The sequence below is a fragment of the Dipodomys merriami genome, unplaced genomic scaffold (genome assembly GCF_024711535.1).
Source record: "Dipodomys merriami isolate MVZ:Mamm:240054 unplaced genomic scaffold, mDipMer1.0.p SCAF_21, whole genome shotgun sequence".
NCBI lineage: Eukaryota > Metazoa > Chordata > Mammalia > Rodentia > Heteromyidae > Dipodomys > Dipodomys merriami.
The window spans coordinates 830,468-858,103 of NW_027203493.1; the positions used below are offsets into that span (position 1 = coordinate 830,468).

Here is a 27,636-nt window from a genome sequence, read left to right on the forward strand (position 1 = left end):
GAATCCAGCCAACTACCAGTGGCTCACACCTGTAATCCTACTACTCAGGAGGCTGAGATGTAAGGATTGTGGTTCAAAGCCAGCTCCAAGCACAAAAGTCAGTGCGACTCTTATCTCCAATTAACTACAAAAACAAAAACAAAAACAACCTCAGAAATGGAGCTGTGGCTCAAAATAGTAATCTTGAACATAAAAGCTCAGGGACAAGCTGGGTGTCAGTGGCTCACACCTGTCATCCTAGCTACTCAGGAGGCTGAGATCTGAAGATCATGGTTCAAAGCCAGCCTGGGCAGGAAAGGCCGTGAGACTCTTATCTCCAGTTAACCACCAGAAAACCAGAAGTGGCACTGTGGCTCAAATGGTAGTGCACTAGCCTTGCTGAAGAGCTCAGGACAGTGCCAGGCCCAGAGTTCAAGCCCCATGACTGACCAAAGAAAAATAAAAGCTCAGGGACAGCACCTAGGTCCTGAGTTCAAGCCCTAAAACCAGAAGAAGGAGGAGACAGAGAAAAGAAGCAAGACTCCCACTCTGCAGACAATAAATGTTAATCCTAACTCCCAGGATTATAACCATTGAGAGAGGTGGCTCAAGCTTGTGCCTGGTCCCCACTCTAGAACCTCTTCACCAGGCACAGATATGAAGCATGATCTTGTCAGTGGAGAACGGATAAGGCCTTCCCCTAAGCTTCTTTTTTTTTTTTTGGTCCAGTCGTGGACCTGAACTCTGGGTCTGGGCGCTGTCCCTCAGCTCTTCAGCTCAAGGCTAGTGCTCTACCACTTGAGCCACAGCGCCACTTCCGGCTTTTTTTTTTGCTTATGTGGTGCTGAGGAATCGAACCCAGGGCCTCAGGCATGCAAGGCAAGCGCTCTACCACTGAGCCACCTTCCCAGCCCCCCCTAAGCTTCTTGGTTTCCACACAAAACCATAAGTCCTTGAGATCTACTCATGAAAAGCATTTCACAAAAAGGAACACCACAAGGCAAATGCTTTCGCAAGGATTTATTGTAATACGACAGGGTTAATAACAGGAAGAAGTAGAACAAGAGAGGGAAATATTTCCTGCTCACTGGACAGCTATTATCTGCTGCCTTAACTCCTTCTGAGCTGGGAGAAGTCACGTGGTCATGATGGCTACCAGCCCCTAACCCCAACCATTGGACAATAGTTCTGGGTAGCCAAGATGGGTCCTGCTAATTATTCTAAAATAGGGTGTTGAATTTGGGCCTACCATAATATCAAGAAAATAGGAGAGATTTAAGGATTCTTTCCCCTGAATAAGCTACTTACATTTCTGTCTCTAACCATTTACAGAGTGGTCAGGTTCCTACCATTTAGACAGTTTCTCTTATACTGCTAATATTATAACTTAATACTTAAAAAATGAGGTATGGTGTGTGAGAAGCTTGTCTGCTTTTCCATTTTACTTCCTGGTTTTAACTCCTAAATCTGGCGTGTGTGTGTGTGTGTGTGTGTGTGTGTGTGTGTGTGTGTGTGTGTGTGTGTGTGTGTGTGTGTGTGTGTGTGTGTGTGTGTGTGTGTGTGTGTGTGTGTGTGTGTGTTGTGTGTGTGTATATGTATATATATATATATATATATATATATATTTCCTTTCTTCTCATTAATTTATTCTGCTTCAGTCTTGCAGTCACCCACATTCTCTGTGCAGTCCCAGGAGCACACTCTGGGTTTCCAGGAAGTCAGGGTCTCTTGAAGCAAGCCCTGTGTATCTAAGAAGGATCTAGGATGGGGGAAGGTGCCCTCCACGGTCAGGACAGGGATCGAGTGTCTCCTTGCTGTTTGTAATCAGGAATATTATCACCCTGGTTGGCTGACCTTAATTCAAAGCAACTTGTAACTCTCCCCAAGTGTTTTCCCCAGTCTGATTTTACAACCCCTTAGGCTGTAAATAACAGATATAGAACTGAATCACTTAATGTGTTTTTATTACCCAAGCAGCCCTTTGGCCTTCTGCCCAGTCCTTCTGTGCTGTTGCCATTCTTTCCTTTGCCTTCTAGCCAAAAAACAACAAAACAAACCTATCTTTCCCTGCCTATTACATTTCTGCCAACCTATTAGATCTACTTCCTGGTTCTCAAAAAAGTCTCTGTTTACAAATGTCTCAAATCAGTTACAGGCCAGAGTGTTCAACTGTGCGCAGGCAGCTGTGTTGGTATCTGCTGTTACCTCGTTACTTGGCATGGTCCCTGTTTGCTTCCCAAGAGGGTTCAAGGCTCCCTGAAGACTTGCTTTCCAGAGGCCAGAGATGGAGGATGCCAGGAAAGCCCTCAATAACTTCATGTCATTAAAGAGTACTTCATTAGTACGCTTTACTGATTTATGTAACTAACTCCTCTGTAGATCACCTTTATAATAACAATAAAAAATTAAATAGTTCAGTAAAACAAAACAAAACAAAAAACCTGGGTGTAAGTGGCTTATGCCTATAATCCTAGCTACTCAGGAAGCTGAAATCTGCACAATTCAAAGCTAGCCGAGGCAGGAAAGTCTATAAAGCTCTTATCTCCAATTAACCATCCAATTTTTTTTTTTAAAGGCAGATGTGGAGCTCAGCTCAAATGATAGAACACTAGCCTTGGACAAAACAACAACAATAACAAAAAAAAAGGCTCAGGAATAGCACCTAGGCCTTGATTTCAAGCCCCCAGACCAGCTTCCCCTCCCCTCCCCCCAAAAAAAGTTCATTCAATTTCTGGTGTAAATAGCCTCCTACCTTAAATATATTGAGATGGAAGTTTTAGCAAGCAGAAATCCCTAAAGCATTATCCAGGACATTTTGAGTGGACTTTAGAAGTAATGCCTTGGATTTGAGGAACAATTTGTTACACAGTGATAAGTAGCTGATATAGACGTGCATACAAGGTCTTTAACTACAGCTCAGTGCATAAGAGCAACAACCTAGGAGACAACTCAGGTGTCCACAAGTGATGGACAAACCACCTGCCCCAAGCTCAGATCAAAGAACCCCAAGAACAGGACAACCTCACCTCTCATGATAAGCTACCAGCTTTTAAGGTCTCCTGGCTTGAGCTAGGGAAGGGGCTCAGTGGTGAGCTCTTATGCAGCATGTGGGCATGTGCAAGGTCTTGGATTCCATTCTCCACTATGGAGGAGGAGGGAAGAGGAAGAGGAGGAGGAGGAGGAGACAATGATGATTTTCTGGCTTAATTATCAGAAAGGATGGAGCTTGGTTGTAGACCATAGTCCTGCCCCAGCTGTCTTTCCTCCTGTTCTACCTTTCCCCAATGAATGGCAATTAGGATGTAGATGTGACCTACCTCCCTTCCTGGCCCAGTCAATTCATGGTCAAGGTTATGAAGATCTAATGCTACACACAGTAGGCTTGCCACTCCAAGTTTCTGCCTATGCCCCCGTACCACTGTAGACAAGATTATGTTCCCATTGAAAAGAGTCTTGAATACCTTTTCATACTTTTTGTTTCTTTATTTTTGCAGTGCTAGGCATGGAACCCAGGGCCTTGTGCATGCCAGGAAAAGGCTGTGAGTCACCTTACTGTCACTATGACAAAATACCCTGAAGTAAGTGACTTAAGAGAGGCTAGTTTCCATTCAGAGGTGTCAGGCCAAGGTCAGCTGATCCATCATGGCCTTTGGGCTGGTGCATTTCAGCCAGAAAGCATACTACGGGCTGTTTGTCCTGAGCACTGGGGCTGGAAAGTAGTTAGAAAGCAATAAATCTTGTTGAATGAGGTTTAAAAAAGAAAAAGAAAAGTGATGCTTGTGTAAATGTGGCCTCCTGTTTTATTTACTAAGACATTGAGCAGTTTTTATTCCTTTCTATACTTCCTTTGTTTTTAGTTTCTATTTTAATAGACATATAATAAAGGTACACATTTATAAAGAACATGCGAACAACAATGTGTAAGAATTAGATGGGGTAACTGGGTTAACTGGATTATTTACCACCACAGTGTGTGTGTGTGTGTGTGTGTGTGTGTAAGAGAGAGAGAGAGAGAGAACTGGATATGAACTAGGCACAATGGCCTAGGCACATTGTCCTTAGTTGGTTTTTGTTTTTGCTCAAGACTGGTGATCTTCCACTTGAGTCAAAGGTCCACTTCTGGCTTTCTGGTGGTAAATTGGAGATAAGAGTCTCACATTTTACTGCCTGAACTGGCTCTGAACTACAGTCCTCAGATCTCAGCCTCCTGAGTAGTTAGGATTACAGGCGTGAGCCACTCGTGCCTGGCACACCCCAGACTCCTCATGTTAGGAATATTCAAAATCCTATCTAGAAGATCTTCTAAAATGTTTGATTCCTTGTCACCCATAGTTGTCCTTCTGTGCTATGGATCACACATATGGATTCTTCCCATCAGGCTACAGCCCTGCACTATGAACCCAGCCTCTGCTCCTCCCCACCTCTCCCTCCTCTTTCCTGTCCTCCCCACACTCTTCCCAGATAACTACTGTTCTATTTTTTGTTGGTGGTGGTGGTGTTGGGCCTGGGCCTGTCCTGGGCTCCTTTTGCTCAAGGCTAGTGCTCTACCACTTAAGCCACAGTGCCACTTCTGGCTCTTTCTGTGATTAATTGGAGATAAATCTCAAGGACTTTCCTGCCCCAGCTAGCTTTGCAACCTGATCTTCAGATCTCAGTCTCCTGAGTAGCTAGAATTACTGCTTTAAGATCAACATATTAGCTTCCATTTGTAAGTGATAATATGTGGTATTTAAGATTCTTTTTTTATTTTTATTTTTATTTTTATTTTTATTTTTTTTGTCGGTCGTGGGGCTTGAACTCTGGGCCTGGGCGTTGTCCCTCAGCTCTTCAGCTCAAGGCGAGCGCTCTACCACTTGAGCTACAGCGCCACTTCCAGTTTTCTGGTGGTTTTATTGGAGATAGGAGTCTCACGGTCTCTCCTGCCCGGGCTGGCTTTGAACCGCGATCCTCAGATCTCAGCCTCCTGAGTAGCTAGGATTACAGGCGTGAGCCACCAGCGCCTGGCAAGATTCTTTTTTTAGTATTTAAGAACAACAATATTATTTAACTCTGGAATCTTCTCTCTAACTATGCCCAGAAAGTTATGGCTTGGATAAGTTGATTTAGGAGGTAAAGTGATGGCAGGGGGATCTATCTATCTATCTATCTATCTATCTATCTATCTATCTATCTATCTATATATATATATATATATATATATATACTTTGGTGAGGAGGGAGGGGTTTGGCACAAGGACATGGGAATGGGCCTCTCAGTGCTGCCCTTGAATGGACCAGCAATCCACGTTTTGTTAGTGCAACAGATCCTAGTCAGTGATTGTGGCTCCCTATCCCTGCCATTGCACTCTTTAAAAGAGGGACGTCCAAACACTGCCTCCCCCAGAGGACACTGTTCTCCAGCCTGAAGCCTCTTCACCCCTACACCACCTCAGTCCCAGGGCCAAAGGACTCCCTTGTTTCTCTTCACAGCCAGGGTGCTGCTCACAAATCAATTATTTTGAAATTACAGATGAAAAAATGACTAGAAAGTTGATTTAAAAGAAATGATATCCAGGGGCTGGGAAGGTGGCTCAGTGGTAGAGCACTTGCCTTGCTTGCTCGAGGCCCTGGGTTCGATTCCTCAGCACCACATAAGAAAAAAGCTGGAAGTGGCGCTGTGGCTCAAGTGGTAGAGTGCTAGCCTTGAGCTGAAGAGCTGAGGGACAGCGCCCAGGCCCAGAGTTCAGGCCCCACGACCGGACCCCCCCCCCAAAAAAAAGAAATGATGTCCAAAACATGTCTCCTTTTCATGTTTAGATTCTCAGAATCACTGTGAAATTTTTTGAATCTGAGCACCAGTGATTCACACCTGTAATCCTAGCCACTCAGGAGGATGAGATCTGAGGATTGCGGTTCAAAGCCAGCTCAGGCAGGAAAGTCTGTGAGACTTATCGCCAATAAACCACCAGAAAACTAGAGGCAGTGCTGTGGCTCAAAGTGGTAGAGTGATAGCCTTGAGCAAAAAAGCTCAGATAGGGTTGGGAAGGTGGCTCCAGTGGTAGAGCGCTTGCCTTGCATGCCTGAGGCCCTGGGTTCGATTCCTTAGCAGCACATAAGCAAAAAGAAAAAAGCTGGAAGTGGTCCTGTGGCTCAAGTGGTAGAACACTAGCCTTGAGCTGAAGAGCAGAGGGACAGCGCCCAGGCTCAGAGTTCAGGCCCCATGACCGGACCCCCCCCCCAAAAAGCTCAGATAGTGCCCAGTCCCTGAGTTCAAGCCCCACAACTGACCCCCCAAATTTTTTTCTAAAGAGTTTCCCTTCACTTTTGTCTTTGTAGGCTAGGTAAGCTCCATCCCAGGAATACAGTTTGGGTAAGCTGTGATATAGCCCATCAGGAAATATTATAATAACAAAACATAAAATAGTATAACCAACACCAAAACATACCACGTATTATAATGATATAAGTAATAGGATCATTTATTGACAGGGGTTTAAAATGATATTTCTCTTTTCTTTAGCTCCTCCCCTCTGTTCTCCTTTCCCCCTTCCTCCTTCCCCTCCAAAATCTTGCAAGCAAGCCCACTGGATGACCTAGACCTCTCTAGGAGTTTATTAATCCTGTTTTACAACTTCTCCAGGCAACAGGTGGGAGCAGAGCCAAGAACCTCTGGGCAGAGGCGGCTGTGACAATCCTGACAGGGCGAACATTGCAGAAGAAGAGATAAGAGGCATTCATCCTTTGTTAAGCTACAACACTGTGTGGTGCCAGCATCCTCATGGTAGTGGCCCTGGCACCTGAGCTCACCCTTGTGGCACCATGGGGGTATCACCCCATGTCTTCCCCACCTGCTTTGACTCCCACCCTGTGAATTTCAGCTTGGTTCTGCCATGCTATCCCCCTGGGGCTTTCCCCGTGACCCAGGCCTCGGGTTCATTTCCTGGGTTTCTGTTTCCTAATCCCCACAGCTGCCCTGATGATCTCAGGAGGATTTCCAGATAACGGATTCAGCTTCCCATTCTTTCCTCAGTGCCCACTCATCAGTGGAAAGACAAGCTGCAAAGTCAGGTGTAGTAGCACACGCCTTAATCCCAGCACTTCGGGGCTGAGGCAGGAGGATAACGAGTTGCAGACCCAGCCTAAGCTATATATGGAGTCCCTGTCTCAAAAGAAAATGAAGAGTAAAAAAAAAAAAAAGATGATTCCTAAAGAAAGGAGTTGTTTATTGCTGGGTTTGTGGCTTAGTGGGAGAGTACTTGCCTAACATGCATGAAACCCTGGGTTTGATTCCTCAGTACCACATAAACAGAAAAGCTGGAAGTGGCTCTGTGGCTGAAGTGGTAGAGTGCTAGCCTTGAGCAAAAAGAGCTCAGGGAGCGCTTGCCTTGAGCTGAAGAGCGCAAGGACAGCGCCCAAGCCCAGAGTTCAAACCCCACCACAGACTAAAAACTATAATCCACTTTAAAAAAGAGCTCAGGGAGGGGCTGGGAAGGTAGCTCAGTGGTAGAGCGCTTGCCTTGTATGCATGAAGCCCTAAGCAAAAAGGAAAAAGCCGGAAGTGGCGCTGTGGCTCAAGTGGTAGAGTGCTAGTCTTGAGCTGAAGAGCTGAGGGACAGCACCCAGGCCCAGAGTTCAGACCCCATGACCGGACCCAAAAAAAAAAAAAAAGAAAAAGAGCTCAGGGACAGTGTCCAGGCCCTGTGTCAAAGTGCCAGGACTGGCGCAAAAAAAAAAAAAAAAAAAAAAAAAAAAGAGTTGTTTAAAGCTTGGTAAGGAAACCAATGTATGGGAAATGTCATATTGGGGAAATTTAGGGGTAGGGGCTAGAGCCAGCCAGAGGAGGAGGGAGTCACAGTGAGCAGAATGCTAGGATGCTATGCACTGGGTTTGGGGGGGAGGGGGGAAGTTCCAGGAACAGAATACAAAAGAAGAGGACTGTAGAATCAACTTATTCAGGAACTTGTTCAGGAACCAGGTGGCTGGAGCTGTGGTAGCCTAAAGTGCTTTGGTGGCTGAAAGTGCTGCTTCTGGTGAAGAAGCTCAGTGCAAGCCCCTGCTAATCTCATGAGACGGAAAACAGAAGTAGCTGCAAAGTGGGAACTGTTTACCATCTGGGACTTTATGGAAAAAAGTTTGCCAACCCTGATATATAGAAATACTTGTGCAGGCTTGTTTGCAATAATAAAAAACTGGAGCCAGGCTCCAGCTAATCTTAGCTACTCAAGAGGCCAAGATCTGAGAAATCCTGGTTTTCAGCTAGCCAGGGAAGAAAAGTTCATGAGATTCCTAACTCCAAATAAGCAGCAAAAAGATGGAAGTGGAGGTGTGGCTCAAGTGGTAGAGTGACAGCCTTAAGTGAAAATACTCTAGGCCCTGAGTTCAGGCCCCACTACTGGCCCAACAAGCTCGGCACCAGAGGCTCACACATGTAATCCTAGCTATTCAGGAGGCTGAGATCTGAGGATCAGGGTTCAAAACCCAGGCAGGAAAGTCCCTATGAGACTCTTATCTCCAATTAACTACCAGAAAACTATAAGTGGTGATATAGCTCAAAGTGGTAGAGAGCTAGCCCACAGCAAAAGAACTCATTGACAGCATCCAGGTCCTGAGTTCAAGCCTCATGACCAACAACAAAAATGTAAGTTCATGGTCAATATCCTTGAGAAACTTCAAGGGGAAGGTCATATACTAGACTATCAGCTGATGCTTGTGGTCAGAAACCACTAACCTGAGGCTGGTTTGGTTCTTGCACACACAATGACGTCTAGGCTCTTCCCCATGCCTGGAAAACATGGCTTGCAGTTACAGAAACAAGTTCCCCAAGTGGTCACTTTTCTGCAGTCATGATGTCTGGGCTTTCCTCATTGGTTCCTCCTGTAACCGATGGGAGGGTGCAGTCAAACAAACCCTGTCATGTCCTGACGGGTGTCTGCTGATTGCTGAGTATTCCTGCCTACTTCAGCTTTCCTGATGAAATCACAGAGCCCTCAGATGTTTGCCCTGAAGTCAGCAGGCCTCCTGTTTCAAAATCCACAGGCCTGAGACAGTGACTCACTTCCTTTAGCCTACTGGGTTCAACCACTACTTCCTGGATCAACAAATCCTGGCATCACCCCTCCAGAGCTCCCCAGGACCCCAACATCCCCACAGCCAACGAGACAGGAGTTCTCTCTCTGACTCTGCTATTGATGGGGAAAACAGCAGTTATGTGAATAGCTAGGGAGCATTTCTACCTCTAGAATCCTGTAGGGTTGGGGGAGGGGAGTGTATGGACATGCATGAAATGGGACTTGAACTCCAGGTGTTCTCCCTTACCTTTTCAGCACAACTCATATCTAACCACAAATGTAAAGGTACATTACAAGCCAGGCCGGTGGCTCACGCCTATAATCCTAGCTTCCTCAGGATGCTGAGATCTGAGGATCAAAATTTGAAGCCAGCCAGGGCAGGAAAATCAGCGAGACGCTTATCTCCAATTAACCACCACCAAAAAAAAAAAAAAAAAAAGCAGAAGTGTGGCTCAAGTGGTAGAGTGCCATCCTTGAGTGAAAAAAAACTCAGGGACAGCACCTAGGTCCTGAGAGGCACAGAACTGGCACACACACACACAGAGGACAGCACATTACACCTTAGTCCAGCTCAGTTGACCCCAAAGCCAGCTCTGTTTCCTGTTGAGCCGATCTGATTTGACATGCCAGTATCTAGAATGTCTTCAATGAACACTAGTCATCTCAGCAGCCTGGATACCTTGAATCCCTGTAGGTGTGGGAGTCCCTAACACGTGGTTCCAAGCAGAAAGCCCACCAATTAAGTAAGTCAAAGTTGAATGAACATTCTCTTTTCCCTGGAGCTCCACTGTTTGGCCCAGCCAGACAACAGGGCACTTGTCACTGTGTTTGGCATATGCTCTTAGCCTCCTTTGTGTCACTGAGCCCTGGAGACCACACAATAGCTGTTACCCCAGGTCCCATGCTGACTCTGGGGCCTTTGTTCTTCTAGCTAAGGACTCATTGTTCCCAGGCCCTTTTCTTTCTACTTTGTCCTCTTGTTTTTGACTCCATCTTAGTGACTGACTGCTTTCCTCCATTTTTCTCTCTGTGATCAGCTTTTATTTCTTCTCCTTGTTAGCTTTTGCTTTCTCTTTTTTGTGTTTGTTTTTATTTTATTTGTGTGTGTATGTGTCAAGTACTAGGGCTTTTGGCTGGTTTTTCTGCACAAAGCTGATGCTCTACCACTCAAGCCATACCTCTGCTTCCAGATTTTTGCTGGCTAAAGTGGAGATAAGAACCTCACAGGGGGCTGGGAAGGTGGCTCAGTGGTAGAGCGCTTGCCTTGCATGCATGAGGCCCTGGGTTCGATTCCTCAGCACCACATAAGCAAAAAGAAAAAAGCCAGAAGTGGCACTGTGGTTCAAGTGGTAGAGTGCTAGCCTTGAGCTGAAGAGCTGAGGGACAGTGCCCAGGCCCAGAGTTCAGGCCCCATGACCGGACCCAAAAAAAAAAAAAAAAAAAAAGAACCTCACAGACTTTTCTTTCTGTGCTGATTTTGAACTGCAATCTTCAGATTGCAGACTCCTGAGTAGTCAGGATTCTAGGCATGAGCCACCAATGCCTGGCTCCTTACTGGGTTTGAATAGCATCCCATCCATGAGCCCTTTCTTTATCTTTCATTTCTTTAAACTTTTTAGTCCTAAAAATACTGAAGCTGTTTCTGTGTAAGGTCACTTCCTGCCATATCACACCTTCTGAGAATCTCCTAGTCACTGACTCCTCGGCCTCTCCTGGGACTGCATGTTACTCAGCTGCTCTAAGGACAAAGGACAACCTCCTTCTGTTGTCCCATTCCCTGTCCACAGAACACACTGTGCAGAGCACGGAATGGGAGCATCCTCTGGGCTGTGACAGTGGCTCTACCTTGTCCTACGATCAGACTTGAATGGAAGCAACCAAATAGTTCTGGCTACTTCATGCCCAAGTTCTGATTGATTTCTATTCTCCAGGGAGAGTGATGGTTATGATCCTGCTGCTATTTCTTTCTCTTCCTGGGAAGAAATCTCCTTTGCTCAGCTCTTCTACGTAATCCTGACAGCTTCAACTCATCTATTCTGACCTCTAATTAGTCTTCTCTGCAGGTCCGTTCATCGTGCCTTTGGGAATATCTAATTATGAGGCTGCCTAGCACTATGTTCCCACCTCATCTCATGGTTCAGGGAACTGCACTGAGGCCCTGCCTTCTGTCGCTCAGACACTTAGCAGTGAAGTTGGTAACAAATCCTCCAAGGGAACACATAAAATAGGCCTCTAAAATACATGGGTTTAGCAGACATGGGTCATTTCCCAACATAGATCTTGACTTGCCTCAATTGCTAACTGCAGCTATTTCTTACCCACTCGGAATTGTGAATCCTTTACTCTCAGGATCTTCAATAATATTGATGATGATGATGATAATGATAATAGCAATAATAATAAAGCTGGGTGCTGGTGGCTCACACCTGTAATCTTAGCTACTCAGGGGGCTGAGATCTGAGGATCACTGTTCAAGGCCAGCTCCGGCAGAAAAAAACCCTGTGAGATTCCTTATCTATAATTAACCACTGAAAATCCAGAAGTGGAGCTGTAGCTCAAAGCGGTAGCATGCTAGCCTTGGGCAAAAGAGCTCAAGGATACTGCCTAGCCCCTGAGTTCAAGCCCCATGACTGACAAAACCAAACAAACAAACAAAAAAACCTTCTAAAATATCCACAACTTAATTACAAGGGCCAGAGGGACCAAAGGATGGAGAGAAAATGGAAATTAACTTAACAGCTGCAGGAGAAACTAACTAAAGACTCTGTCACATTCCTGAATGCATATGGAAACCCTGACTTCCATCTCTTCATGGCTGACCACGAGGGCCAAATTTAAGTATAAACTTCCGAGACTCATCCCTAACTAACCCAGAGCAATGAATATTCCTACTGACTGCCCTTCTATCCCAAAGCTTCCCTTTTTCCACGTGATCCCTTCCATTAACTACAGCTGATAGAGGTGCAATATCAACAACTTATGCTTTCGTTCCCCTCCCCATTTTTTTTAACCAGGCCTGGAGCTTGAACTCAGGGCCTGGACACTGTCCTTGAGCTTTTCACCTGAGGGTAGCACTTTACCATTTGAGCCACAGCTCCACTTGTGGCTTTTTGCTGGTCCATTGGAGATAAGGAATCTCACCAGACTTTCCTGCCTGGACTGGCTTAGAACTGCAATCCTTAGGATCTTTAGATCTCAGCTTCCTGAGTAGCTAGGATTACAGGTGTGAGCCACCTGTGCCCAGCTTATCTCAATATCTGTTATAAAAATACTCAGCTCTAGATCTAGTGGACATTTTCCAACTGCCATGTAACTTTGCTTTTGGAACTTGTCCCAGGTCCCTTCTTCTGGCTAGCATTTATAACTGCTCAATAAATCCTTTGATTTAGATATTCTTTCATTTCAAGAGTTTTGGCATCAAAGTCAGTATCAAGTGATGGACATCCCTTGGGACAAATAGTGCAAATGCCACAAGACATGGGGAAAAGAAAGCCCTACTAAAAGAAGTGAAAGTCTGAACTAGGACCTATTGCTGCCATTAGTAAGATGGGCTCCTGTCTCATACATACAGTCCAAGCTGAAGGAGGCCACATAGGTACCACAGTCTGAAACTGGAAGTAGGGAACTTTTCCTAGGGCGCAGTATTTACTCACAAGACAATGTTGGTGGATGCTATCCAACAATGAACTAGTCAACACCAAGACCCTGGAGAGCTGTATACTGTACACTGCCTCTGGGCTACAAGGAGGAGGTTAAATTGATGACTGAGGAGGAAGAGATTCTAAATAAAACATGAGTAAAAGAAATTCAAAACAGCCTGAGTGCTAGTAGCTCACACCTGTAATCCTAGCTACTCAGGAGGCTGAGATCTAAGAATCTCAGTGCAAAGCCAGCCCAGGCAGAAAAGTCCATTAGACCATTAGACGACTCCTCCTCCCCCTCGTCCTCCTCCCCCTCCTCCTCCTCCCCCTCCTCCTCCTCCCGTCCTCCTTCTCCCCCTCCTCCTCCTCCTCCTCCTCTTCCTCCTCCTCCTCCTTTTTTGTCGGTCATGGGGCCTGAACTCTGGGCCTGGGCACTGTCCCTCAGCTCTTCAGCTCAAGGATAGCACTCTACCACTTGAGCCACAGCACCACTTCCGGCTTTTTTTCCTGCTTAATGTGGTGCTGAGGAATCGAACCCAGGGCCTCATGCATGAAGGCAAGCGCTCTACCACTGAGCCAACTTCCCAGCCTATCCATGAGACTCTTATCTTCAGTTAACTTCCAAAAAGCCAGAAGTGAAGCTGTGGTTCAAGTGGTAGAGCACCAGCCTCAAGAAGAAAAAAAAAGCTAAAGAACAGTGCCCAGGCACTCCAACAGCACACCCCATTCCCCATGCCGAGAATGCTTCCAGGACTTTCCCAGAATTCCATCTGGCAATCCCCCAGGATCCAGCTTGAGCCCTGCCTCCCCTAAAAAGCTTTCACGCCTGGCTTCTCTGACATCCAAAGCTGCTGCTACTTCAGTGCCTGAGTTGCTTACACCTTCATGGCGTCATCTCTTTAGTAAAATGCTTTGCACTTCCAAAATAGTATTCAGGGTTCAGGTAAGCAGAGAGGACCAAGACAACCTCTCAGCGGCTGGGAAGGTGGCTCAGTGGTAGAGCGCTTGCCTTGCATGCCTGAGGCCCTGGGTTCAATTCCTCAGCACCACATAAGCAAAAAGAAAAAAGCTGGAAGTGGCACTGTGGCTCAAGTGGTAGAGTGCTATCCTTGAGCTGAAGAGCTGAGGGACAACGCCCAGGCCCAGAGTTCAGGCCCCACGACCAGACCCCCCCCCCAAAAAAAAGACAACTTCTCAGTCCCCTCCCTCCCGCCAAAGCCCCAGCCCACCCGTTCTGTGGCCCTTAGTGATCCTCCTTCACTAAGCTCTCAGTTCTACTTGCCACACTCAGTGCCTGGGCACAATGAGTGCTCAGCAAAGAGCAACTGAATGAGATCGGAGATCAGAAGCAGCAGCGAACTTTACCCAAGACCCTGAGGCAGAGAACAGAAGCTTAAAAGGACAGGGCAAGGGATTAGAAAAACTTGGGTGTCTAGCTACTGGGAAACTGGCCAATATTTACAAGTCCCAGAATAGGAAAGCTACACAGTTAAAGCTCAGGCTAGGGGTATCGTGTGTCTTGGCTCCAGAAATCCTGGAGGAACTGGGTATTGGAGAACATCATTCAGTGTTTGCTGAAGATTAAATACAATATGTGTCTGCACAGGACTGGGGTCTGAGAACTCAGGGAAGCCAGTTCTGCCATCCTAGCTCAGATGATGTCCTTGGGCCTCTTGTTTCTCCTTTAAGAAATCCTGTCACCACCCACTGTGAGTGGCTGATCATGGACTCATTTCCTCTCACTTTTGTAACAAATTGCTACAGACACAATGACTTCAAACAATACTGATTTGTGATCATATAGTTACAGACAGAAAAAGGAATCTTTCAGGGGCCACAAGCAAGCTCTAGTGAAGAGGCTATATTCCTTGCCTTTTCCAACTTCTAGTTTATTGCCTGGTAATCTTTGCTCACTTCATAACTCCTTTCAGCCCTGACCTTCTGCCTCTTTCTTTGTAAGTACATTGGATCCACCCAGATGATCCAGAATAACCTCTCCATCTTAAAAATCCTTACTGTAATTGCATCTGTAAGACCTCATTTGCCCTGTAAGGTAACATATTCACAAGTTCTAGGATACGGACCTTGATAACTTTTTTTTTTTGGTCGGTTGTAGGGCTTGAACTCTGGGCCTGGGCTCTGTCCCTCAGCTCTTCACTCAAGGCTAGCCACCTACCACTTGAGCCACAGTGCCACTTCTGGCTTTCTCTGTTTATGTGGTGCTGAGGAATTGAACCCAGGGCCTCAGGCATGCAAGGCAAGCACTCTACCACTGAGCCACCTTCCCAGCCCAGGACCTTGATGTCTTTAGGGACCATTATCCAACCAAGCCCATGGTACCCTATGAGAGGACATGTATGCCATCTACTTTTTTAGTGGAAACATCAGGTTTACAGTACAATGATGTGATTTTAAATATATATATATATATATATATTAATATTTAACTTGCTTCAATTTTACCATCCTACTCTACATATATCTTATTTTTTCAAGTAATAAAATATTAAAGGCAGCCAGGCACTGGTGGCTCACATCTATAATCCCAGCTACTCCTAGTTGAGATCTGAGGCTCGAAGTTCAAAGCCAGCTTGGGCAGAAAAGCCCTTGTGAGATTCTTATCTCCAATTAACCACTCAAAAGCCAGAAGCAGAGCTGTGTGGCTCAAAGTGGTAGAGTGCTAGCCTTGAGCAAAAGAGCTCAGGGACAGCACTCAGGCTCAGAGTTCAAGCTCCCTGACAGACAAAAAGAAAAAAAAAATTAAAGGCTAGCGTTTATTGGTAGAATGCATGGGCTGTCTTTCATGTGTAAGGCTTTGAGTTTAATCTCCACCACTTCCATATTTTATTGAAGATTGAATTGAAACCCCCTTTTGTAGATCTCCCCAAACTTTTTATATTCTTCAAATTAATTTAAGCATTGTCTTAAATTTAGTGTTCCCATCATGGCTTTATTTATTTAGTGTCCCAGAGCACACTAATTATCTGCTCAAGCAGTACAGAGCTGCTTTTCTTACTCCTCCTCCCCCCCTTTTTTTTGTTGGTCATGAGGCTTGAACTCAGGGCCTGACCACTGTCCCTGAGCTTTTTCATTCAAGGCTAGTGCTCTACCACTTTGAGCCACAGCAGCACTTCCAGTCTTCTAGTAGTTAACTGGAGATAAGAATCCCTTCAAGCCCCATGACCAACAACAACAACAACAAAAGAATCTCAAGGACTTTCCTGCTGATGCTGGCTTTGAACCCCAATCCTCAGATCTCAGCCTCCTAAGTAAGTAAAATTAAAGGCATGAGCCATGGGCACCCAGCTTTCACCATTTTTTACTAAACATTACAGCTTATGAGGCAGAATAAGTCTTAAAGCAAAAATAGTGCTATGTGCTTTTAATCCAATTATTTTTAATCAAATGAATCTATTAATATAGTATCTCTGCATCCTGGCTACTATTTCCCATGCCTCATTTTCCCTGATCTACCCTGCCTCATTCTTTTTTTTTTTTTTTTTGTCGGTCATGGGGCTTGAACTCTGGGCCTGGGTGTTGTCCCTCAGCTCTTCAGCTCATGGCTAGCGCTCTACCACTTGAGCCACAGCGCCACTTCCAGCTTTTTTTTTTCTGCCTATGTGGTGCTGAGGAATTGAACCCAGGGCCTCATGCATGCAAGGCAAGCGCTGTACCATTGAGCCACCTTCCCAGCCCCTGCTGAGTATAATTCTAATATACAAGATGACCCCTAAATGCAGTCACTTCTTCCCCTGAAGCTCAGCAGAAGAGCAGGCAATCCACTGCATGGCTGAAGGAAATACTGGCTTGGTCACTCAGTGGAGGAATGACATGGATGACCTTCCATGTGAGAATGTGCCCATACCCTAACTTTGGAAATTAACCAGCACCAAAGACGCAGGCCCACCAGAAGGAATGGAGTCTTGAGGCACTAAGAGGGTTTAGCCAAGAATGGGAAGATAGAACAAAGTAACAAGGACGCTCCTGGGAAAAACAGGCCACACACGGGTAGCAGAGCACATGTACTGGCTGAAGCATTGGAAGGAGGTGAACAGTGGGGACCAGACCCTTCAGGGCTCTATGTGTTGGGCTGTACACCTGAATTTTACCTTCTAGGTGATGGGGACAGCCCGTCTAAAGTAAAGAATGGGATTGATACACCTAAGTGGAATTCTGGCTATGGCATCTCTTGACTGTGATGACCCCTGCAAATATTACTCAACCCCTTTCTTCCTGTTTTCCCATCATAAGACTTCTTTATTGTGGTGTAAAGAAGAATTCAGTGAGGTAATTCATATTTAGGAGCACTGTCTGAAACGTGAAAAGCATTCACTAAAGGACAAACCCACTCCAGTGTGTTATTGTTGTTGTTGAAGGCATTCATGCAAGAAAGAGACAGGAGCTTTCTTCCTGGTTCATCTGGGCCTAGGGAAGAGGGCAGATTTGCAGTGCTACAACCTGTAGGCCAATCTTTTCCTGGCTTAGTCTACAGAAGGTTCCAGGAAAGCTGGCAGCACGGTGTGCAGTCACCTCCAGGGAATTTCCCAACAGCTCAGCCTCCCAGGGAGCCAAAGACAAAACCTATCAAGAGGCCAGGAGTAAGCCAGTAGTTCATGCATATAATTGTAGCTACCTGGGAGGCTGAGATATGAGGATCACAGTGTGAAGTCAATCCCAGACAGGCAAGTCCATGAGACTTACCCCCAGTCAACCACTTCAAGTGTCAGAATGGCAACCTTAAGTGAAAAAACTAAGAAACAGTGCTCAGGCCCGGGGTTCAAGGCCCAGTACCAGCACAAAAACAAAAAGAGAAAAGAAAGGCTGGCACCTAGCTACTCAGGAGGCTGAGGTCTGAGAATCTGTTTTGAAGCCAGGCTGGGCAGAAAAGTATGTGAACTCTATCTCCAATAAAGTAACCAATGGCATGGAATGGAGGCATGGCTTCAGTGGTCAGAGTAATATCTATGAGCAAAAAAACCTGAGCAAGCACACAAGGCCTTGAGTGAAGCCTAGTGCCAGCATACATACATACACACAAAAGATCTCCTAGGACTGGTAGAGCACTTTCCCAGCAAGCAAGCGCAAGGCCATGAATGAAAAAAAAAATCTTATACAATTACTATATCATCTTACATAGTGTGTGTGTGGGAGGGGGGGCCAGTCCTGGGGCTTGAACTTAGGGCTTAGATCTTGTCCTTAAGCATTTTGCTTAAGACTAGCACTCTACCACTTAAGCCACAGTTCTACTTCTGACTTCTCAGTGGTTAGTTGGAGATAAGAGTCTCATAGACTTTCCTGCCCAGGTGACCTCAAACCACAATCCTCAGATCTTAGTCACCTAAGAAGCTAGGATTATAAGCATGATCTGCTGAAAGATCAATTTAATAATGGAACACATAGACACACAATTCATCACAGTGTATTAGATTGACTTTGTCAAAATTATATATATATATATATATATATATATATATATATATAAAATTCATGGAAGATATTGCAACAAATTTTCCTCTTTGAACCTTGAATATTGATATGACTGCAGTTTCTAGACTTTTCCAGAGAACATCTTCTGGGAAAGGGCTCATACATGTGCTGAAAGGCTCTCTTCTTTTTCAACTGTCCAAGTCAGATAAACACTCATAGACTCTTAGAGGTCTTAGCTCGTGAGTTACTATCCCTGGAGAAGCTGATAACCCCCATATCTTATCAGAGCCCTTTCTACTAATAAGCCCTCTAAAGGACAAAGTTCTGAGTCCAGCCGAACGGCTCAAGTAAGAGGAAATCCCTTGGTCGCCTGGGGAGTGTCTGGGTCATTCCTTTGAGACTAGATCACCTACAGGCCACAATCAGCTGCCTGGGAGGACTTGTGACAGCCAGTTCTCCCATTTTCCCCACACCGACAAAGAGACAGAAAAAGGTGGTACCTGTGGGCGGGAAGAATTGGGGGTGAGAAGTGGGAGCAGAAGTATGAGGCAGAAAAGAGGGGCTGTCTGTGGCATTGAATGACACACCTTTCTTTGCACTATTTTCTTTCTCCTGACTGGACTGGAGGCACAGCCCCACAGGGGACTTGGTAGTGGTTCAGATTGTTGCCCACAGACCTGACCTTTTTCAGGACTCATGGAGAGGAGGGTGATAACACTGGCCTTCAAGCTGTCCTGAAAGTACCTTTTCTGCCTTTTGTCTTTCCTTCCATCCATTCTTGGACATCCTGAGCTAACTCTGAAGGGAACTGCTCAAGAGAAGAAGTGAGGAAAAGAAGGAGGGAGAAGGACGGAGGACAAGTCTATCTGCTTTTTTTTTTTTTGGGGGGGGGGGGTCCGGTCGTGAGGCCTGAACTCTGGGCGCTGTCCCTCAGCTCTTCAGCTCAAGGCTAGCACTCTACCACTTGAGTCACAGCGCCACTTCCGGCTTTTTTGTTTTTGCTTATGTGGTGCTGAGGAATCAAACCCAGGGCCTCATGCATGCAAGGCAAGCGCTCTACCACTGAGCCATCTTTCCAGCCCCAAGTCTCTCTGCTTTCTATACCTCCCAGGTCTGTGGTCAGCCGTGGGACTCAGCAGCTCTGGGCTGCTGAGCGGTGCTGTAACAGCTGGTCTGGATGTCCATGTGGGTGTGGAGGTCAAGCTTTCACTTCCTGTGGAAATTCCTGCACTTGATCGCTGAAGCTTCTACAGTATGTGGGTCCTCATTCCCCTGGGGGTTTTGGTTCACAGGTTCTCTGCAGTAGATCAACTTCAGTAAGATGACACACATGTTTGAGTTCCCTAAAGGCTATAATCTCAGTAATTCTCACACCCAGAAACCCAAGACACACTGAAACCAGGTGAATGAGTTAGAAAATATGTACTCTAACTGGAATTATAGGAGGACTCGTGGCTTGACTTCTAAACTCATTAGTGTCTTCCAAATTCAGTTGTGTACTACCTCATAGGAGCCCAGGTACATGGTAAAGACCCAAAGCCCTAGCTTATTATCAAGAACCTGAAGGCCCAAGCTTCATACATCTGGTATGAGGAGGAGTTGGATTCAGAAACAGGACCAAAATCAAAGGGTAGGATAGGTAATGAGAAGGACTTTCAGAGCAAAGGAAAAGGGTCCTAGGGGCAAGGATAACAGGCCAAATCATCTCAAGAGAGGAGTGCGTGCAAATTACTCTGGGACAGTAGGGGTCTAGAAGAAACTCTAGAGATGCCCCTTACCCAAGTCTCTGCCACAGTGTAGTGGGCCCCAATACCCAGGCACTATGAATATCACAGAATGATATGAACTCACAGAATTGTCTTTGGCTGAAAGGATCCACCTGACCATGAGTCACCCCCAGGGATGACCTGCAGGTAATGGTAGCCTGACAGGGACAAAGCCAAGCAGTGTGACAGGAGATCTGAGATTCTGGAATGACTATAGAGGGACAGCCCAAACAGAAGGAACCCCGGCTCCTTCAGCGTGGCCTGGCCTTGCTCACTTACTTTTAAAGCTCAGCAAGCAAACCCAGTGCCAATGGCTCACACCTGTAATCCTAGCTACTCAGAAGGCTAAGATCTGAGGATCGTGATTCAAAGCCAGCCCAGACAGGAAAGTGTGAGATTATTATCTCTAGAAAACTGGAAGTAGTGCTATGGATCAAAGTGAGAGAGTACTAGCCTTGAGTGAATAAGCTCAGGGACAGCACCCAGGCCCAGAGTTCAAGCCTCATGACGGACACGGACCGGACACACACACACACACACACACACACACACACACACACACACACACACACACACACACACACACACACACACACACACACACACACACACACACGAGTCTCATGGAATTTCCTACCTGGGCTGGCTTCAAGCTGTGATTCTCAGAGCTTAGCTTCCTGAGTAGCTAGGATTACAGTACAGACATGAGCCACTAAGGATTTTATTTTTAAAAAAATAAATGAATAAGCTGGGCACCAGTGGTTCATATCTGTAATTCTAGCTACTCAGGAGGCTGAGATCTGAGGATCATAGTTCAAAGCCAGGCCGGCAAGAAAGTCTGTGAGACTCTTATCTCCAATAAACCACCAGAAAATGGGAAGTGGCGCTGTGGCTCAAATGGTAGAGCACTAGCATTGAGCTGAAGAGCTGAGGGACAGTGCCCAGGCGCAGAGTTCAAGCCCCACAATCGACAAAAAAAAAAAAAAAAAAAGGATACTATGATCTACATCATACATGTTTATATATTCATTATAAATATATACAAATATTCTTAGTGCACAATGAACTTATAACATAAATGAAAAGAAAGGCCAATGACCCAGAAAATTCACTGAAGTACAAATAACTCATAGAAAGACAAAGGTAAATATTACAAAACAGTATGAAGAAATACCCAATCTCGCTTATAGTAAGTAAAATACAAATTGACTTAAAGAACTATTCCTCATTGATCAGACTGGCTAACATCCAAAAACTTAATAAAATGCTCTCTTGTCTAAGCAGTGAGAATATGGCATCCTCACACACTGCTAGAGGAATATGAAGAAGAGAACTTGGCCATGGTTAGAAAATCCACACTCCTATTTGCCCTTTGATCCTATAATCACACTTCTAGGAACTCATCCCAGTGACCAAATGCACACAATACAACAGTCACAGGGACCAGGCTGTTTACTACATTTCTCTTTGTAATAACCCAACCCTGGAACTAAGCCACATATCCACAATAAGGTACTGAAGAAATCATCAGGAGTCCATCCACACAATGGCCTACTTTGTAGCCATGAGAACAACATGAAAACAAATGAAATGATCCCCAGGACTTTGTATTACAAAAAAAGAAAAAAAGTGGCCAGGTGCTGGTGACTCACACTTGTAATCCTAGCTATTCAGGTGGCTGAGATCTGAGGATCATGGTTCAAATCCAGCATGGGCAGAAAGGTCATGAAACTCATCTCCAACTAATCATCCAGACCCTGAGTTCAAGCCCCAGGACCACCACATACACACACACACACACACACACACACACACACACACACACACACACACACACACACACACACACACACACACACTACACACAGTGAGGTGGAGAAATGCTTATGTAATATACTCAGAAATAGTTGGTTTTTTTCCTAAAAAATGGAAAATATTTAAAAGTGTAAATTTTCAAATTTAAACAGTGGTTGCCAGACATGGGGTACGTATCTGTAATCCCAACACATGCTACGCTGGATACGTAGTGAGACTCTGGGATCAATCATCCACCAGCCAATAAAACACTAGAGTTTAAACAAAACAAAAGGTTGGACAGAAAAGACTAGGCTCTAGATTCCTTTCAATCTACCTTATATTTTAGATTTGACTTTATCATGTACCTATTTCACCTCATTATAGAATTAAATTTAAAGCAATCTATAGGCTACAGTGTAGCTCAGTGGTGGAGAACGCTTAGTGCACTCAAGGACCTGGACTCAATCCCTAACCTGAAAGAAAGAAGGAGAAGAAAGAAACAAAAAAACTCAATTCCTAAAACTTGAAAGCAAAATGTAGTAAATATCCCTAACTGTGTAATGGAACTACTACAAGTGACTTTCACACAAATTAATTTTACTATAAATTCCCAGTGGAGTTAACTCTAAGAAGAAAACTACAGTAAGCTATATTCAATGACTGTTTGGGACTGTTATGCTATGATTGGTATAGATGTGGTATAGATAAGTGTAATAATTCTGTGGATGTCCTCAGGAACTAACAACTGGGGTATGGGAGAAATGTAAGTGAGGTAGAAAAAACTCTGACTAAGTTCAAACCCCAAACGTCTTTGTGTATATGTTTATATGTATGTGTGTGTATGTGCGTATGTATCTGTCCATCTATCTGTTCTGAGGCTTAACTCAGAGACTAGGAGCTGTCCCTGAGCTTTTTGGCTGAATGCTGGTACTCTACCCCTTGAGTCACAGCTCCACTTCCCACTTTTAGTTCTTAATTGTAGATAAGAATCTCACATACTTTCCTGCCTGGGCTGGCTTTGAACAATGATCCTGAGATCTCATCCTCCTGAATAGCCAGGATTACCTGGCTCAAAAGCCAGAATTCTACATTTGAATAATACTCTCAGAAAGCCATGTTCTCACTTGGCTTTTCCACTGCTGACTGGCACTCTAGCACTTCAGTCACATCTCCACTTCCTGATTTTTCCTGGTTAATTACAGATATACATCTTTGATTTGTCTGCCTGGACTGGCTTTGAGCTTTAATCCTCAGATCTCAGCCTCCTGAGTAGCTAGGATGACAGGAGTGAGGCACCTCACATCTGAACTCTACTCACTTTGCATATTTATTTGTACTCTTCACTCTTGCACTTAGTCATGTTCCTTTGGTAGGAAATGTTAGTCAGAGGCCATCTGCTATTAGATGTGCTCATTGTGTCTACATTGCTCAATAAAGCTCAGTCTTTCAGAAATGGAAATAGAACTTATTTTTATTTTAAGAAATATGAGCCGGGAGCTAAGACCTGAGGATCAAGGAAAGTTTATGAGATTATTCTCTCCAATTAATCACTGAAAAAGCTGGACGTGGAGCTGTGACTCAAGTGCTAGCCTTGAGCACAAAAGCTCATAGATGGCATTCAGTCCCTGAGTTCAAGCGCGTGCGCACACACACACACACACACACACACACACACACACACACACACACACACACACACACACACACACGACTCCTTAACCAAATAAGTAAAAGATGTAAACACTGAATACCATAAAACACCACTAAATGAAATCACACAAGACATGTCTAAATCAAGATATCCTGTGTTCTCATAATACTCAAAGTAGTCTACAGATTCAATGAAATACTTATAAAAATTCCAATGACACTTTTTTACAGGAAAAAAAAATCCTAACATCCATATAAGATCTGAGTAGCCAAAACAATCTTGACAAAAGAACTCAGTTGGAGGCTTCCAACTATCTAATTTCAAAACATGTTACAAATCTACAGCAATCAAAACAATGTGGGGCTGGCATAAAGATAGACAGGTAGACCAAGGAGATAGAATAGAAAGCCTAAATTTAACCCCCCCACACACACATATATACTTCATAGCAAAATGTAAGGTCCTGAGTTCAAGCCTGCAGCACCAGCCTTGTGCCAGGTCGAGGCCTGGAAAACCAGGAACTGTGTCCCCAGCCCTCAATAAACCTGTGCACTGGAGGAATAACAATGCCACAACACAAGTGTCTGCTATCACTCAACTAATGTAGAAGGGATGTTGGCAGATTCATGGGAACAGATCAACTCCAAATCCAAGAAGTGAGGAACAAGGAAAGACTGGAACTAGAGTTTGGAGAAAGGGCAGTGCTTGATAGTCAAAAGGGGACAGGTTTGGAAGGAAAAACTTAAGGAAAAGGACAGAGGTGGGGCCCCTGTTGGGCCCCGTAGTGACTAGTATAGATGGAGCAGGGGCTAGTGGAGCCTGAAGGGGAGATGGCAGGGAGGAGATCCAGGCAGTCCCTGCCTTCCCTGCCACCTGTCAGGCAACTGTGCCAGCATCATCCAGGAACAGCTGTTAATTAGCAACCCCTCAAGGGTAAGTAAAGGTCAGCTAGAGGAAGACAGCATGAAGGAAAAGGCAACCAGGTTAGGTGAGGAACTTCCATCAGCCCTTCCACAGGCTCCCTATTGGCCTGATCCTGACTTTCATTTCCTGTTTCAGCCAATACTGGTCAGAAGCCCTGCACATTTGCCCTGCACAGAAACCCTGTTCAGATATGGAAGGTACTTCAGTAGGCTCTGCTTATGGTTACTAATTGATGCTCTGGCTCCCAGGGAGGTCCTAGTGGGGAGATGGCTGCATCTTCTGCAGCCTGATTAGTCCAAAGGTGTGGCTGGCAAGGTGGTTATTAAAGACATTCATGAGGAATGTGTTAGGCCAGGGTAGAAGCTCCTAAGGGCAGCCCCAGCCTTATTCTCTTTGTCACTTTGTCTCAGTGGCGTGACCCCAAGTTCAGCCCAGGTTACTGGTTAGATATTTATTGAATGAATATCTTGTTAAGCTATTCCCTTCCTCTCCAGGTTCTTGACAGACCAAGTCAACACTGTAGCCCGTGTAACACAGTGCAAGATCTTACCATGAGTATTTTCTTTATGAGCAGACCCTAAAATAATAGCCAAAAAACAGTTTTGTATAATGAATATGTAAACCAATAGCACAGTTATTATTATCATCACCAAGGATGGCAGACTGTACATAATTATGGGAGCTATGTGTCTCCAGGACTGACAGTGCGGTCAGTTTATGATCACCACAAACGCAAAAGCAGTGGAGTGCAGTTTTGCTATAACATCACAAGATGATTCAAAAGGTTCAGCTCCATTATAATCTTACAGGATCACTGTCATGCACATGGTCCTTTGTGTTGGCAAAAACAACATGCAGCACATGACTGTGTCTGTGTGGTGTGCACATGCACTAGTGTGTTGTGAAACTTTTCAGAATCCTGTTTTTTATCTCTTGATATTTCTCTCATCTGTCCTCTCTCCTTTTTTTTTTTTTTCCAGTCCTGGGGCTTACACTCAGGGCCTAGGCACTGATCCCGAGCTTCTTTTTTTGCTCAAGGCTAGCATTCTACCACTTGAGCCACAGCACCACAGCAGGCGGACGGGCGGGCAGGCAGGCAGGCAGGCAGGCAGGCAAACCTGAGGCAAGAGGGAGTAGACTACACCTCAATATTAGGAAGGTGAGCAAGTGTTACCAGAAAATTAGCATAGCTAGTCAACCTTGGTCCAACATGAGAAGAATTCAGGCTAAGTGAAAACAGAGGGAATTTATTAGGAAAGAAATAGAGCAGAAAAGAAGGCTATGTGGCATAGATATACCACAGGAAGCCAACATCTTAGTCTCCCATTAGCTATCTCTGTCTTCTAGGGTAATACATTAGCCACTGGTTAAATAAGAACTGAGAGCAGGGTATGAGAAAGTCACAAGTCACAGACAGGGTCTGAGTAGCTTCAGAGAGTCTATTAGTCCACTGTCTCAGGATTGATCAGGTAGGACCTCGTTACAAAGGATCATTAAGGCCTGACAGATAGTCTGGTCCATTTTGGATTGCAAGATGGCCACAAAGTGACCTCAGAAGCATTAAGACCCTTCCCAGTGTGGCTGGTGGGTGGTTGCTGACCAGCCCATGGGGTAGGGCCTCTCCCAAGGGCTGAGAAGATATTCTGAATTTCATGTGACCCCCTAAGGCATAGCTTAGAGGTCCAGGTAAAGATGTTAAAGAACTGTTATTTTATAACTATTTGTTGACCCATCTTGGGCTGAAGTGAAGCCTATCATTAATCCTTAGCCAGGTGGAGTACTTAAAAATTAAAAATAAAAAAAAAAAAACTATACAGGGTGCAGGTGGCTCACGCCTGTAATCCTAGCTACTCAGGAAACTGAGATCTGAGGATCAGGGTTCAAAGACCGCTCAGGTAGGAACGTCCTTGAGATCCTTATCTCCAGTTAACCACCAGAAAACCGGAAGTGGCACTGTGGCTCAAGTGGTAGAGCCCTCACCTTGAGTTGGAGAACTGAGAGATTAGCGCTCAGGCCCAGAGTTCAAGACCCACAACCCACAACCCAAAACCCAAACAAAACAAAAAAGCAACTATCTTGTGACACTGAATGACCCTGGTGGCCAGAGACTGGTCACAAGTAAGTTGTAAGGCTTAACTGCATTGCTTTCTCTCAGACCCATGGTCTTATATTCCATTCTAGGTTCCCTTCACATTTTCCATTGCTCATGTCTGCAGCCTATCAGAAGCACTGGGCGAGGAGCTAAAACCAAAGTAAATCCAATGTGTCTCTCAGCTTTCTGAAGCTGGAGCTTTGCTGGGTCTGCAGAGGAGACAGAAAAGGCACTGCCGAGATAAACAGGGCAGGAAGGCCCCTTCTGGTGGGGACTTCTAGGGAGAGATACAACAGGGTCATTGCAAAACTGAGGGGCCCTGAAGGACACGAAGAATGAGAGTTCTTCACTCTGCAAGGGAGTGAGGAAAACCAAAGGGAGGATATTTGAGCCAGAAGATTTTGTTTTGCCAGTCCCTTGAACTCAGGGCCTGGGCACTGTTCCCTGAGCTTCTCTTGCTCATGGCTAGCACTCCACCACTTAGCCACAGCGCGATTTCTGGCCTCCATAGAGGCCTCTGCAGAGGCGGCATTCTCTCTTCTGACTCCCTCAGAAGCTGCTGGCTGCCCTTTGCCTAGCAGGGCCTCCCTTCACTTGGCCAGAGTAGACATGGCTGAGCCAGAACTGAGGGATGTGGGCACACCACGTGACTGGGGCCAGCTGACAGCATCCCCTGTGGTAAAGTAGCCTAGGAAAGGTCCAGCTCCAGATACCATAGATAAATAGGGGAAATCACAGCTCCAAGGGGCCAGGTAGTCTCTTTGAAGCTTCTAGGATGTGAGCAGATGGGGGCAGAGGGATCACTGGGAAGGATTACCACAGGGATCTAGCAAAACAAAACAAAACAAACCCCTGTTCTCCAGGGGCCTACATGCCAACACAGAAATGGATCAAGGACAGTGATCAAGCTGTTGAGACAGGAAGGACCTCCTCTTATGCTAGCTTCTGTGGACACAGTGTAAAAGTCTCAAAGTCCAAAGGGAAGCCAGTAGAGCAAACAAACAGTCAAGGCCCCAAGGTATGGCCTCTGGCAGAGACATAGGGTGCTGGCCTACCTGGTCAGAAGCTGGGAAGAGTTCCCAGAGGTAGGAAGGCCGGAGTGGCCTTTCCAGAACTTTCCATTCACTGTTGTCCACTTACTCTCCAGGCTGTAGATGTCAACCTTTAGCCTTCTGGAAGACTGGGGGCAGGGGGCGGGGGGAAATTCTGGGTACCTAGACTTGGGAGTCTACATGGCCTCCAGAGCTTTCAAGAAATGATTGAAGGTGGGAGGGAAAGTGGGAGAAAAACGAGAGAGGGTAACAATGTTCAA

At 45.4% G+C, this 27,636-nt stretch overlaps 1 protein-coding gene across 1 annotated transcript in view; it reads right to left on the reverse strand.

Annotated features, from left to right (window-relative positions):
* LOC138833817 (inner centromere protein-like) overlaps positions 1-27,430 on the reverse strand; it is a 70,112-nt gene extending 42,682 nt beyond the window's left edge. The window contains exon 1 of the mRNA XM_070032154.1: positions 27,380-27,430. The gene's annotated coding sequence lies outside the window, so the exon portion shown is untranslated. The remainder of the gene's footprint in view (positions 1-27,379) is intronic.
* Between the last annotated feature and the right edge of the window lie 206 nt (positions 27,431-27,636).